The sequence below is a fragment of the Pelodiscus sinensis genome, chromosome 6 (genome assembly GCF_049634645.1).
Source record: "Pelodiscus sinensis isolate JC-2024 chromosome 6, ASM4963464v1, whole genome shotgun sequence".
Classification (NCBI taxonomy): Eukaryota; Metazoa; Chordata; order Testudines; family Trionychidae; genus Pelodiscus; species Pelodiscus sinensis.
In genome coordinates this window covers 105,986,386-106,000,492 of record NC_134716.1, presented here as the reverse complement: position 1 = coordinate 106,000,492, position 14,107 = coordinate 105,986,386, and the positions used below count along the sequence as shown (strand labels likewise).

General features: G+C 44.8%; 1 protein-coding gene and 1 long non-coding RNA gene across 2 annotated transcripts in view; one reads left to right on the top strand and one right to left on the bottom strand.

Annotated features, from left to right (window-relative positions):
• SLC1A3 (solute carrier family 1 member 3) overlaps positions 1–14,107 on the top strand; it is an 83,869-nt gene that overhangs the window by 37,741 nt on the left and 32,021 nt on the right. The window lies entirely within an intron of this gene.
• Positions 10,470–12,835, bottom strand: LOC142829969 (uncharacterized). Its single transcript, XR_012904949.1, has 2 exons — positions 12,659–12,835; positions 10,470–10,981 (listed from the first exon to the last, which is right to left on the bottom strand). It is a non-coding gene; the product is annotated as an uncharacterized LOC142829969 (long non-coding RNA).

Genomic DNA, 14,107 nt, shown 5'->3' with positions numbered 1-14,107 from the left:
CTAAGAAACACCTGAGTAATATTTTGCCCTATACAGTAGGTCACAAGAAAGATATTTGTTTCACTGACTTCTCTAGTATTTCTTTTGTAGGCTCTAAAAAAACTCCTAAAACCTGAGTGCAGAATCAACTAAGAAGTAAAATACATGGGAGAGAAATCCAATTGTCTCCTTATCAAAATAATATGGAGTTGTTTATTTTTGCTTCTGCTGCAGTATGTGGAATGTTTGCCAGTTATACTGAAAATAATAATCTTTGAAATTAATATAGTTAAGATCCATGTACTAGTCCCCACTAGGAAGAGGAAAGACAAAAATCTCATAATTTAGAACCTTCTAGAACTTCATTGGTTTTAGAATTTAAAATGTTCTGGCCCCCAGCTAAGGTCATTTTTATTGTACTGCTCCTGTGAAAGATTGGCTTAATCATCCAGCAGAAAATTTACCAGAATGTAGGAATATCAGAGTTGTATAGAATCTTCCCCAACACTGACACCTATCAACAGAGGGTCAGAAAATATTCTGGGTATCTGAATCTTGGTGATAATCAAATCATTTTCAAATCATTTAATTTCTTGCATGTGACATCAGAGAATACAATACATAATTTTCTCTCCTACGGAAATGAGGAGTCTTATGGCACCTGAAAGATTAATGGACTTATTTGGGCAGAAGTTGTCATGAGTAAAAACCATGTTTTTACCCATGAAAGATTATGCCCAAATAAACTGGTTAGTCTTTAAGGTGCTACAGGATTCTTCCTTGTTTCAGCGGATACAGACCAACACAGCTACCCCTCTGAGACTTGTCTCCTACAAAGTCCTTCAAAATTCTACCTCTGCCCACATCTCTGCTTTCAATTATCAGCCACTCCAGCTGCAAAACTACAGGTTGGACGTCTTTCAACCCGGTCTCCCTGGTACGGCAACATCAAGAGAGACCTGGAGGGTCAAAGTCAGGAGCCCTGTGGGGGCCAGGAAGGGTCAGAGGCAGGAGCCCTGTGGGGGCGAGGAACCCAGCCGGGCTGGCTGCAGGGAGGCCAACGGCTGTGAACCCTGCTGCAGGAGTCCAGCTGAGCCTACGGCAGGACAGCCAGAATGCCAGCAGGCTCCGGCGGGGCAGCAGTCTGCTTTGGTTGGCCAGAAGCCTTGGTGGCAGGATCACGGTGCTGCCATGGCAGAGATGGCAGGGTCAGGAGCCCCAGAAGTTGCCCAGTGCTGCCCTGGTAGGGCTGACTGGGTCAGGAACCCCAGTGGCTGAGCAGCAGTCTGTTACAGGAGGTGGGGAGGGGTGGAAGTCCATGTGTTGGATCTGTGGGCTGGTGGGGCCCCAGTGCTGCCACGGCAGGGCTGGTGGGACTGGAAGCACCAGCGGCAGGGCAGTGGTTTGCCACAATGAAGCTGAGAGCCCCAACAGCGGGCCTGTGGGCTGTGGTGGCAGGACAGCAGAGCTGGTTGTACATGGGGAGCCCACCAGGAGGCCAGGCAAGAAGCAGAGCTGGGCTGGGGGGGGGGGGCAGTAGAAGGGGGCAAAAATGACCTCCCCATGTTCAGCAAAATCCCTTGTTCAAGACAACTCAGTCCTGAGGGTGCTGGACCAGGGAGGTCCATCCTGTACTGTCTCAGGGTATGTCTACACTACAAAGTTAATTCGAACTAACAGACGTTAGCGCGAATTAACTTTGATAGGCGCTACACTAGCACTCCACTAGTTCGAACTTAATTCGAACTAGCGGAGCACTTAGTTCGAACTAGGTAAACCTCATTTTACGAGGACTAAGCCTAGTTCGAACTTACTAGTTCGAATTAAGGGGTGTGTAGCCCCTTAATTCAAACTAGTGGGAGGCTAGCCCTCCCCAGCTTTCCCTGGTGGCCACTCTGACCAACACCAGGGAAATTCGTATGCCCCCCTCCCGGCCCTGGACCACTTAAAGGGGCACGGGCTGGCTACAGTGCCCATGCCAGGTGCAAGCCTGCCAGCACCCAGCTAGCAGACCCTGCACCTGGCACGGCTCGAGCCAGCCACCCGATGCCCCCCAGCCCTCCCCCTCTTCCCAGGACCAGGCTGGCAGCTCCCGGGAGCTTGCCCGGGACCGCAAGAGGCGGGCACCCGCCTGGGCTAGCGCGGACATCGTGGAACTCGTCCACGACCTCTGCACTAGGCACAGGAAAGTGGCCATCTAGGGCAGGAGAGCTGCCAGCCTGGCCACCCAGGAGCAGGTTTGCATGAAAATCAAGGTGGTCCACTGAGACCCCCGACCCTGAGCTCTGAGCTTACAATGGCCGTACTGGGTCAGACCAAAGGTCCACCTAGCCCAGTAGCCTGTCTGCCGACAGCGGCCAACCCTAGGGACCCTGGAGGGGATGGACCGAAGACAGTGACCAAGCCATTTGTCTCGTGCCATCCCTCTCCAGCCTTCCACAAACTTTGGGCAGGGACACCACTCCAACCGCCTGGCTAATACCACTCCATGGACCCAACCTCCATCACTTTATCTCACTTCTCTTTAAACTCTGTTCCAGTTCTAGCCTTCACAGCCTCCTGCAGCAAGGAGTTCCACAGGTTGACTCTTTGCTTTGTGAAGAACAACTTTCTGTTACTAGTTTGAAGCCTGCTACCCATTCTTTTCCTTTGGTGTACTCTAGTCCTTCTATTATGGGAACTAATGAAGAACTTTTCTTTATACACCCTCTCCACCCCACTCATGCTTTTATAGACCTCTATCCTATCCCCCCTCAGTCTCCTCTTTTCTAAACTGAAAAGTCCCAGTCTCTTTAGCCTCTCTTCATATGGGACCTGTTCCAAACCTCTGATCATTTTAGTTGCCCTCCCCTCTCCCACCCTCTCTCTTCCCCTCTCCCACCTCCTTTTCCCAGTCTCCCCCAGTTTTGTTCAATAAAGAGAGATTCTATTTTTGAACACAATTGTCCTTTATTTTGTACATCAGGAAGGGGGGCTAGGGAAGGGTAAGTGGAAGGAGGTGAGGGAGGAATGGGGTATGAGCCCCCGATGGGGAGGACTGGGCTGGCTCTGCAGGCTTCTGGGGGTGGAAGCTCTCCTGCAGCCCCCCAATTGCCCTCTCTCCCCAGATGGCAGCCTGCGGCAAGTGCAGCCGGTCTGATGGCCGAGTGCTGTGATGTGCCCAGTGTGGGTACTCCGGGTAATCCAAGCCAGGACTGCTTTGCAAGCAGGGCACCCCTGAGAACTGTCTGTCCGGGGTGGGGGTCGGGTCCCTTTAAGCATAGCCCTTGGCTAGCCTGAGACAGCAGCTCCATGCTCTAAGTCCTCATCTGATGCCCTGCCGGCACTGCTTCCGGCCATCCTTAACCCCGGTTCAGGATCCACTTAATGTGGACATGCTAGTTCGAATTAGCAAAACGCTAATTCGAACTAGTTTTTTAGTCTGGATGCGTTAATTCGAACTAAGCTAATACGAACTAACTAATTCGAACTAAGTTATTTCAAATTAGCGCTGTAGTGTAGACATCAACACCATTCAAAGTCTGCCTCTTATGAACCTACCTGATGATGAATCAACTGTTTAAGAGCTTAGTCATGCCATAGATGTTCTCTCTAATGGAAAGGCCCCTGGAAAAGATTGCAAACTGTCACGTTATAAAATGCAAAAAAAAATCCTATCCTACAACAACACTATCATAGGTTTCTCTACCTGTGCTAGAAAGAATGTGAAGTATGAAAAAATGGGAAACAACAACATCATCACTCTCTATAAAAACAAGGGTGATAGGAATGATTTTTAACAACTATCATGGCATATCCTTTCTTAGTATCATGGAGAAATCTTTTACCTAAGTCATCCTGAACAGATTTCAGACCCTTGTATACAGAATCTATCCTGAATCACAATGTGATTGAAAAGAACATAAGTACAGCCATACTGGGTCAAACCAAAGGTCCATCTAGCCCAGTATTCTGTCTTCTGACAGTGACCAGTGCCAGATGCTCCAGAGGGAGTGAACAGAACAGGGAATCATCAAGCAATCCCTCATCAGTCACCCAGTCCCAGCCTCTGACAGAGGCTAGGGACACCTTTCCTATCCATCCTTGCTTATAGCCGTTGATGGACCTAACCTCCATGAATTTATCTAGTTTTTTCTTGAACCCTGTTAATGTCCTGGTCTTCACAACCTCCTCTGGAATGGAGTTCCACAGGTTTACTGCACGCTGCGTGAAGAAAAACTTCCTTTTGTTTGTTTTAAACCTGCTACCTATTAATTTCATTTGGTGACTCCTAGTTCTTATGTTATGGAAAGAAGTACATAACTTTTCCTCATTCATTTTTGCCACACCATCATGATTTTATAGATCTCTATCATATCCCTCCTTAGTCTCCTCTTTACTAAGCTGAAAAATGCCAGTTTTTTAAATCTCTCTTCATATGGGACCTGTTCCAAACCCCTAATCATTTTTGTTGCCCTTTTCTGAACCTTTTCCAATTCCAATATATCTTTTTTGAGATGAGACGACCACATCTGTACGCAATATTCAAGATGCGGTGGGTGTACCATGTTTTTATACAGAGGCAATAATATATTCTTTGTCTTATTCTCTATCCCTTTTTAAATGATTCCTAACATTCGGTTTACTTTTTTGAGTGCTGCTGCACATTGTGTGGATGTTTTCAGAGAACTATCCACAAGCACTTTCCAGATTCATAGTGTGGATCCTCTTCTTGCTATTGAAACAAGCTTTTGGTTTCTCAACTCTAGGAATTTACTTGAACACAAGATCTGATGGAAAGCTGCTCAGCTTTGCAAGACTCAGATCTAAAACCAAGGCTCAGCGGTTCCTCCTCCAAGATGTCTCTGCTGTCAACTCAGCAGTGACAACCCACAAAGACAACTATTTCCAAAACCTCATGCAGAGTTTTTCCAATGCCTGCCAAGACTTTGGGCTTATCACAAGCTTAAAAAAAAGTCTAAGCTAATATGCCAAGAAGTTGAAAAGCACCCTTCATCAGGATCAACACCTATTAATCTGAAGTGGTGAGTGAGTTCATGTACCTGGAGTCCACTATCACAATCAACCTCTCACTTAAAATGGAACTCAACAACCAAAAATCAGTAAAGCTGCCATAGCAATATTTAGACCTAGCCAGAGGGTAGGGCAAACACCAGACTGACAGAACATACAAAGATCTGTGCATGTGCATGTATTGGGCATGTGTTATTAGCGCAATTCAGTACAAGACTGAGGCATACACCTTATAATCTTATCAGGAAAAGAGGCTCAACAGCTTTTGTAAGTGTTGCCTTTGTTGAATCTTTGGAGTTTCATGGAGGGACAGAGTTACTAACAATGAGGTACTCAAAGAAGCCAGCATACCCCACATGGAAACACTCCTCAAACAAAACCACCTCTCCTGACTTGGGCATTTGTGTCAAATGAATGATGGATGCATCCCAGAGGACATCTTCTACATCAAATTGGCATCTGGAAAAAGACCCAAAGGATGCCCAAAGTTGTGTTTCGAGGATGTGTGCAAGCAAGACCTCAAAGAAGTGGACATGAATGTGGATAACTGGGAAGATCACTCTCAGGACCACAACCTTTGGAAACAAGAGCTTAAGAAAGATCTGTGGAGTTACAAGAGTCTACCTTAGCTGAGAAGAGAAGAGTTTGCAGAAGGTAGAGCCCAAAGGGTCAAAATACCACACTTAAATGTGACTGATGCAACAGAGATTGTTTTTCTCGAGTCGGTTGCTTCAGCCACAGCCAGTGCTGCCATAATGCATATCCACATGCTCTCAAAACTGAATGGTATCTACTACTATTACTACTAGGGTAGCTCAACTGGCGGCAATGATGTTGGGAAACCTAGTGCAGACAAGTCACTATCATTTTAACTATCATGACCTCCAGAAAAACTGAATGTGTGATATATTCTCCTCTTTCATTATGGACCTGTCCCAATGCTCACTGAAGTTAATTGAAAGATTCTGTTAAAGCTGCTATCTGAGGTGCCCAATGTAAGGCCCAATATAGATACTATTAATTTCGGAATATGTTAGAGTTCACCAAGTATACTCTAGGGCTACGTCTACACTGCCGGGTTTTTGCGGAAGAAGTCTTTTGTGGATGCACTTTTGCACAACAGAGCGTCCACACTGTATGACCACTCTTTCACAAGGATGCTCTGATGGCCATTCTGTGAATGACCATCAGAGCATCTGTGCTTTTTCAGATAGACTCTGTTTGCACAAAAAACCCCTACAGAGCATCCATACATGCCTTTTTGCGCAACAGCTGAGGCACAAAAAGGAGTTATGCCTCATAGAAGGAGGTTTACCTACACCGCAAAAAGCCCTCTGTGCTGCCATTTTACTGTTGATTTACTTGCGCAAAATCATAGAATCATAGAATAATAGGACTGGAAGGGACCTCAAGAGGTCATCGAGTCCAGCCCCCCGCCCTCAAGGCAGGACCAAGCTCCACCTACACCATCCCTGACAGATGTCTATCTAACCTGTTCTTAAATATCTCCAGAGAGGGAGATTCCACCACCTCCCTTGGCAATTTATTCCAATATTTGACCACCCTGACAGTTAGGAATTTTTTCCTAATGTCCAATCTAAACCTCCCCTGCTGCACTTTAAGCCCATTACTCCTTGTCCTGTCCTCAGAAACCAAGAGGAACAAATTTTCTCCTTCCTCCTTGTGACACCCTTTTAGATATTTGAAAACCGCTATCACGTCCCCCCTTAATCTTCTTTTTTCCAAACTAAACAAGCCCAGTTCATGAAGCCTGGCTTCATAGGTCATGTTCTCTAGACCTTTAGACCAAAAGCACGCTTGAGGTGTGGACGCACCACAGGTTTTTGCACTACAAAGACTTTGTAGTGTAGATGTAGCCAAAATGCATGTCACATTATGTGATTTCATCACAAGTTTCCAATCAGATATTATACATTCTATTCATAGACTGTCATGCTTCATATGTACAGAATAGCTTTGAAGGATCAGGGTCTTAATTTACCAGAATCCAGAGCAAAGTCTTAATAGATTAAATCTAATACCTTGAACTACATTTATAAACCAACGTATCCTGTAGTTCATAGGTAGAATATGCTAAACACAGCTGGACAAGCAAGTTGTCTGCATCTCTATGAACAGTAATATCTTGCCAGAATATTTGCGACAATAATGTACAGAATAAGGGGAAGGCAATATTTTTCATTTAGTTAGTTTTCATACTTTAGATATTTGTTGCATTACTGTGACATTTATTTGCCTTCTAACTAGAAACTCTGTAGATTTCAAATTATGTGATTTTGCTATGCTTTGCCAGTTACTACTATGAACTTACTTCTAATTAAAGTGAAGTAATTTATCATGTTACATCACGCTTATTTAACATGAGTAGAGCCAACCAATTTCAGTTGGCAAGCCTTTTTCTTAAGCAAATATTTTCTGGTTTTGTTTTGGGGTTTTTTGCCATTGTTCTTGTGAATGGGAAGCTTTAAACCTAGGAGGAAAATCACATTTCTAGGAGAACTTAATAGGCTTGACCTGAACATAAAAGGATTTCTTTTTTAGAACTGCACTGCACAGGTAGCTGCAGTGTTTTGTTACCAACAAAAATTTTGAGCAGCTATTTTCTGTGTTCCTGGGTTTCTGATTCTTGGCACTGGGACAGTCAGTCCTTTGTACTCTGCTATTACAATGAAGTAACCAAAGCAAAAAAGAGTCTTGGTCTGAGATTGTCAGCTGTTACTAATCACTGCTTCATGGCTTGCTGTGAATCTCCACTTGCTTCTCCCTCCTGCTCTGCTTAGCACGCATAAAGAAGATAAATTACTCCCTAGTTTCTCTTCAAAAAACATATTGTTTTGGCACATTCCAAAACTGTGAGCAAAGGATGGAATAATGTGAAGAGTTAAATGGGTATCTAAACAGCCCCACAGCAGGGCCCTGCTCTGGCAGATGTGGGCTTCAGGAAATGCACTTTAGCATTTGGTTATCCAAAAGTTTCTTGTTACCTTGCAGCACTTCAAACTAAATCATTTGTGGTTTGCAGAACACTACAGTATATTCCTGCAACAATAGTTGCACTGCAGTTTCCTGCAGTAACAGGATCGATTACATACAATGCAATACAACATTTGAGAGCTCTTAATATACAGTATACCTGTCATTTAACTATGAAGGATAATAGTCTAGTTTCAGATTACTTAGTAATACCGGTCATTACCCTGGAGAGGTTTATCTAACTTTCCCCTGCTTTCGTTAATAGACTCTGTCTGATGAAGTTGCAATATTCAAATTGAAACCATTTTCAAGCAAATCGTGTACTACTGCAATTGTAAATCACTACATTACATGATAAATTGGCAGTTTTAATGTGTTTGCACCAAACATGGTGAGGTTTACACTGTAAAAAGAAAGGAATAATAATGATGTTAAATATCAGTGTTCAACAACAAAAATAAAAATACTTTTCTAGCATTTAGTTTTGGTGTGGTATAAAGTATCAAAAGACATAACAGAGTAAAACTATTTGAGAACACATGCACTCTATTTACTGACTTTCTGCCAATATTTTAAGAGGCTTCTGTAAAAATATACCTTCCTGTGATAAAATTCTGTGTACCAAGAGTACATGGCTGTGTCTAGACTGGCCAGTTTTTCCGGAAAATCAGCCGCTTTTCCGGAAAAACTTGCCAGCTGTCTACACTGGCCGCTTGAATTTCCGCAAAAGCACTGACTTCCTACTGTAAGAAATCAGTGCTTCTTGCGGAAATACTATGCTGCTCCCATTCAGGCAAAAGTCCTTTTGCGCAACAGGGCCAGTGTAGACAGCTCAGATTTGTTTTCCGCAAAAAAGCCCCAATTGCGAAGGTGGCGATCGGGGCTTTTTTGCGGAAAAGCGCGTCTAGATTGGCACGGACGCTTTTCCACAAAAAGTGCTTTTGCAGAAAAGCGTCTGTGCCAATCTAGACACTCTTTTCCAAAAATGCTTTTAACGGAAAACTTTGCCGTTAATAGCATTTGCGGAAAATCATGCCAGGACTAGGAAATCTATTCAGTTAATCATCTATTTAAACATCAATTCATCTATTGTTCAACTAGTTAAACATTTTCTGTTTAAACAGAGCTGTCCCATCCATAGGATGGTTTGAGGCAGTCACCCCAGACAGCACACTTCTGGGGGTCCCATGGCAGCCACCCAAACCATTCATAGGATGGGAACCATGGGATTACCCGATGCCGAGGGACTGGCACAGCAGCAGAAGGTATCTACCGCAGTCACTGTCGCAGCAGGAGCTAGACTAGCTCAGAAGCCTATTCTGCTCCACTCCGCCACCCTCTCCCCGCCCACTGCAGCACGCAGTGTCTCAATGGTGGTGGGAAGCAGAGCACCCCAACCCCAGGGCACTCTGCTTCCCGCCACAGTGGATAAGTGGAGCGCAGCAAGTTGAGAGGGCGGCACACTGGGGTTGAGTGGAGCAGGCTACGAGGCCTTCCTGCCACCTTAGTGCATGGAGGGGATGACCCTTGCTGCCACCACACCAGGCCCCCATAATTCCCCAGGCTACATTGCAAGGGGGCAGAACAGGGGCAGGGCTAGGGAAGGGGAATAGGACAGGGCCTGCAGTAGAGGGGACTGACCTGGGCTGGGGCAGGGGAGGGTTGCTCAGGACCCTCCTTAGATGGTCCTGCATAGCCATAACTAAGGAGGGATGGATGAAACACCCCTTGGCAAACAATACTATATTAGGCAGACTTGCTATTGTAGCAAGTCTTTTGCTTTCTCACAAAAATACTGAACCTATTGATAGCAGAATTCTTCCTAGTTGTGTCATGTGAAATGAGTGTGACTACAGAAACATCCAGAGATGTCCATTGCTGGCAAAAAATACCTGGCATTTAGTACAAACTGGTCCATTTAGAAGGATATATTCAAAAGTATAAGCACCAGGAATCAGTCATCTCTGATTCAGCAGTCTCCAGGAAGTGGCAGGGGGGAGGGTGTCACGCCATCATATGCAGAGAATCATCGCAATGATCCTTTTAGTTTTGTTAACAAAAGGTTAACAAAGGGTCTGTGAGAATCCCTTGCATCACATCACTCTATTCCGCTGCTCATTTGGGCTTTTGGGGGCTTTTCCATGCCCTGTCAACTCCCATGTTTTAATTATGGTCTCTACTTTCTATGATTGGCTCAAGAAGTGGGATTTTCACTGGAAAACTCTGCACACAGTTATTAGGTAGATAGTCTCACAGCCATATAAGTGTGTCTTTAATATAATTACATTCTTTAATACTGCATTTTCTCATGAGGGTTTTTTTTCATGCCGTGTTTGAATAAAGCAAACAAAACATATTAACATGTATAATCTGATTATTACAACTTCTAGCTAAGTAAAGATAAGTGGAATTGAGAAATGTAAGGGTCCTGTCAACATCTTTGACCATGAAGCAGATCTTCACAGCAAAACATTACACAATGCTGCATTTTAGGCACATTTTTAATGGGCATTCAGGTTGTCATTAATTGTAATAATTTTAGCACTGGTGAGTTAACATACATAGATGAAGCTGTAGTATTAAGTATCTGTAAACATTAACAATGTTGTACTTCTTTGCAATTTCATTATTTCTTCTATGTTGATTGATTAACTTTAAATCAGAAGTTCTGTCTACTTTGGTATTAATTTAGGACCTGGTCCAGAGAGGCACTCAATATCCTCCACTTCCATTGGCTTCAGTGGATCTGGAGTGTGGTCAGTACCTCCCAAAAGACACACTGAGCCCAAACAATGTTGGCCATAGTCAGACAAAAATTACCACTTATGGCTTTTTCTTTAGAAACATTCCAGTCAGATAATTTTTCTGATCTTGTTATTCCACATATCGTACCATCACCCACAGTGGGAATCATTCTTACAATCTCCAGATGTCATCTCACGCATCCTCCAGTGTTCGGAAAGATGTAGGTGATAGGGATCGGTCCTTGAAAGGCCTGGATCACATGTAAAATGTAGACTGACACAGCTATAATGTTTAGGAGCACAAAAAACCCACACCCCTTACTGCTCAACCTATGCCAAACTAACCACCCAGCATAAAGGCAAAGGCATCTAGATCAACATAAGAAGTGTTTCTGTCAACCTATCCTCTATCACTCAAGAAGTTGTGTTCCTTCAGCAACAGAAAATTCACGTCAGATTGACAATATTTTTTAAAAACCCCAAACAAACCTTATACAATTAAGATAATCATTACTGAACTGAATTAAACCTCACTGAATAAGCATTAATACCTTTAGGCTAAACCATATTAAATGTGCAATTGTGTGTGTTATCATTGAATGTATGTATGCACCTTCTGTAACAGACTGACTAATGCATTTTCTGTGAGGCATTATGAACTTCAAAAAAAAATTTTTGCAACAATACCTGTGAAGTGGATTTCCTAGGAAGTACCTCAGTAATGTATATGACATACTTTCAATCCAGAATTCTGAAGCTAAGCTCTGGGAAGGAAATATATTGTCTTCTAATGGCTTGCTCTTGGAAACTGCAGATACCCACCGCCCCCCAAATATATAAAGGGAAAACTAAGCCTGTTTTTAGGATGCCATGGTGAACTTTTAACCATAAGGAATCCTCTAGGGTGAAGATTTAAAGGTCTGATCCTGCCAGAATCCATGTTAGAACAGGGGATGAAGGGTAACTCAGTTAAGCTTATTAGCATGTGTGTACATCCTTTTATTATGTTTTCTTTGTTAACATTTAGTGTGTTTTCTCTTTTTACCTTAAGACTAAAGTAGGCTTGCTCAGAAAGATATGTGTGGTAACTCTAACTGTGGGTAGTCACACAATTATCCATTACTGAAAAGCAAGCAAGGTGTCCTTTTGCAACCTGTCTGCGCTGGGAATAACACTTTGAAGGCAAGAAAATGTGCAGCCTGGAGAGAGAAGGGAGAGAGATGCATGTCTCCATCAGAAAAGCAATGTCTAGGGAGCTGGAAGCCAGTGAGTGGATGCCCTTGCTAAACAATTAAGAGGAAATATGGGAGCTGTTGCCTTGAAGTGTGACAAATACCTTCTGTCAATACATTGGGTGTTATGCCAGCATAGCTATGGCACCACATCTTTGCTGATAAAGTTCCTGCACTGTAGACATGATCGAAGACTGTTTCTTTAGGGAGTGAAAGACAATTTTTTAAAAATTGAGCCACTGTTGCAGGGCAGTCCTTCCTTCACCTCACTGGTGGGTAGGGTCCTGTGCAACCAGGGTATCTGACCTTGTAGCATGTCCCACATAACTGGTAAATCACTGCTAGTCTGGCCCCTCCCCTTGGAGCTGAATGGCCTGATCGCCAGAGGCAGTTAAACAAAGTCTACTTTAAGGCAGGGCTGGATGGAGCAATAGCCAAAGTCAGTATTAGAGTCAATCACTGGCCCTTAAAGTCAGGGCTGGACGGCCCGATGAGCCTAGTCACGGGGGTAGGAGTTGTACCCCAGCAGGGGGACCCAGGCCCATACTACTCCACCGGGTCCCGGCCCAGGGCCCTGTGAGTGGCAGGACGGCCTACAACTCCCTTGACAGGGAATCCTACTGAAATACGCTGAGGATCTCTGGGCGGGAGAGTCCATTTCTTCACACACACACCCCCCCCCGGGCCACTTCCTACCTGGTCCAAAAGGCCGACTTCCCACGTGGTGGCTGGGTCTTTTGACTCCTCAGGAGCCGTGCTTTCCCGGAGGTCCACGGTGGTCACGTCCCAACTGGCATTGGCGCCTCCACAGCTCTCCTGTTGAGTGGCCAGCTGCTGCTCAGGAGCTCCCACCTGAGGCCCTTCACCTCCACCTGCCAGTCCAGACTGAGCCTCCCTCTAGGCTTTTATACCTGGGCTACAGTCTGAGCATGCCCAGCAGGATTGCGGGGGAAGGGCTTTTTCAGCCAGGTGGACCTGATTAGGCTCAGCTTTCACAGTGCGGGGCTGGTACATCCCGTCACAGCCACATTTAAGAATCAACAGTTGTCTTTATTACTATTCTATCATTATGGACTTTTCCAAGCAACTACTAAAGCCTCATAATAAAGCCTCTGTAAAAGGATAATTAGTAGGGCTGTCAATTAACATGTGTTAATGCCTGCGATTAATGCAGGCATTAAAAAAATTAACACACATTAATCTAGGGCTACCATACATCTGTTTTTTCCCTGGACATGTCCTCATTTTCACTTGTTAAAGATTCATCCGGCCGGCTTTTTTAAATGGCAAAAAATGTCGAGGATTTTGCCCTGCAAAGGGGATCGGGGAGGAGGCAGCGGCGGCATGTGACTGTCAAATGGAACATATGGAGCTGCGTGCCTGGACAGTTCATGGCCACTCTGTGCACGCACCCCAGCACCTGGAGGGAAAAGTGCATGGCAACAGCAGCAGAGGCTCCAGTAAGGCCCAGGGCAGGTCCAATGTGGGGGGTTGGCTCCTCCCACGGAGTCACCGTGTTACCTGCTGCCCTGCTTGGTTATGTCCCCGGTTCTGCGGGAGAGGTGGGGCATTGGATTAGAGCAGGGGGGCTGGGGTACCTGGCTCTGCAGGAGGGGTGAGGGCATAGGGTTGGAGCGAGGGAGCTGGGGGTACCTGGTTCTGGGGGAGGGGTGGGTGCACTGGATTAGAGCAGCGGAGTGGGGGACTGGCTGGTTCAGAGGGTGGGCAGGGGCACTCAGTTAGAGCAGGGGAGCTGAGGTGTGGCTAGTTCCGGAGGCGGGCAGGAGCTCTGGGTTAAAGCGGAGGGGCTGGGAGGGCCTGGCTCTGTGGGAGGGGTAAGGGCATTGGGTCAGAGTGGGCGGGATGTATTATTATTACAGTATTATTATTGTTTAACAGTACGATTAATTGCAAGTCGTTTTTTTAATCGCTTGACAATCCTAATAATCAGGTAAATAATTAATAACAAAAACATTATCTTTTCAATGATTAATTTTGAAAAAACTGAGACTAAAACTTTCAGGGAAATGTATGTTAAAAAGAATATTTTGGAAAGAGCGTGTTGCCAATTTTGTTCCAAAATGTCGACCTAGTATTAATTTAAATTAGTTTTAAGATGTCACTTTCTATTTATCTGCCATATTA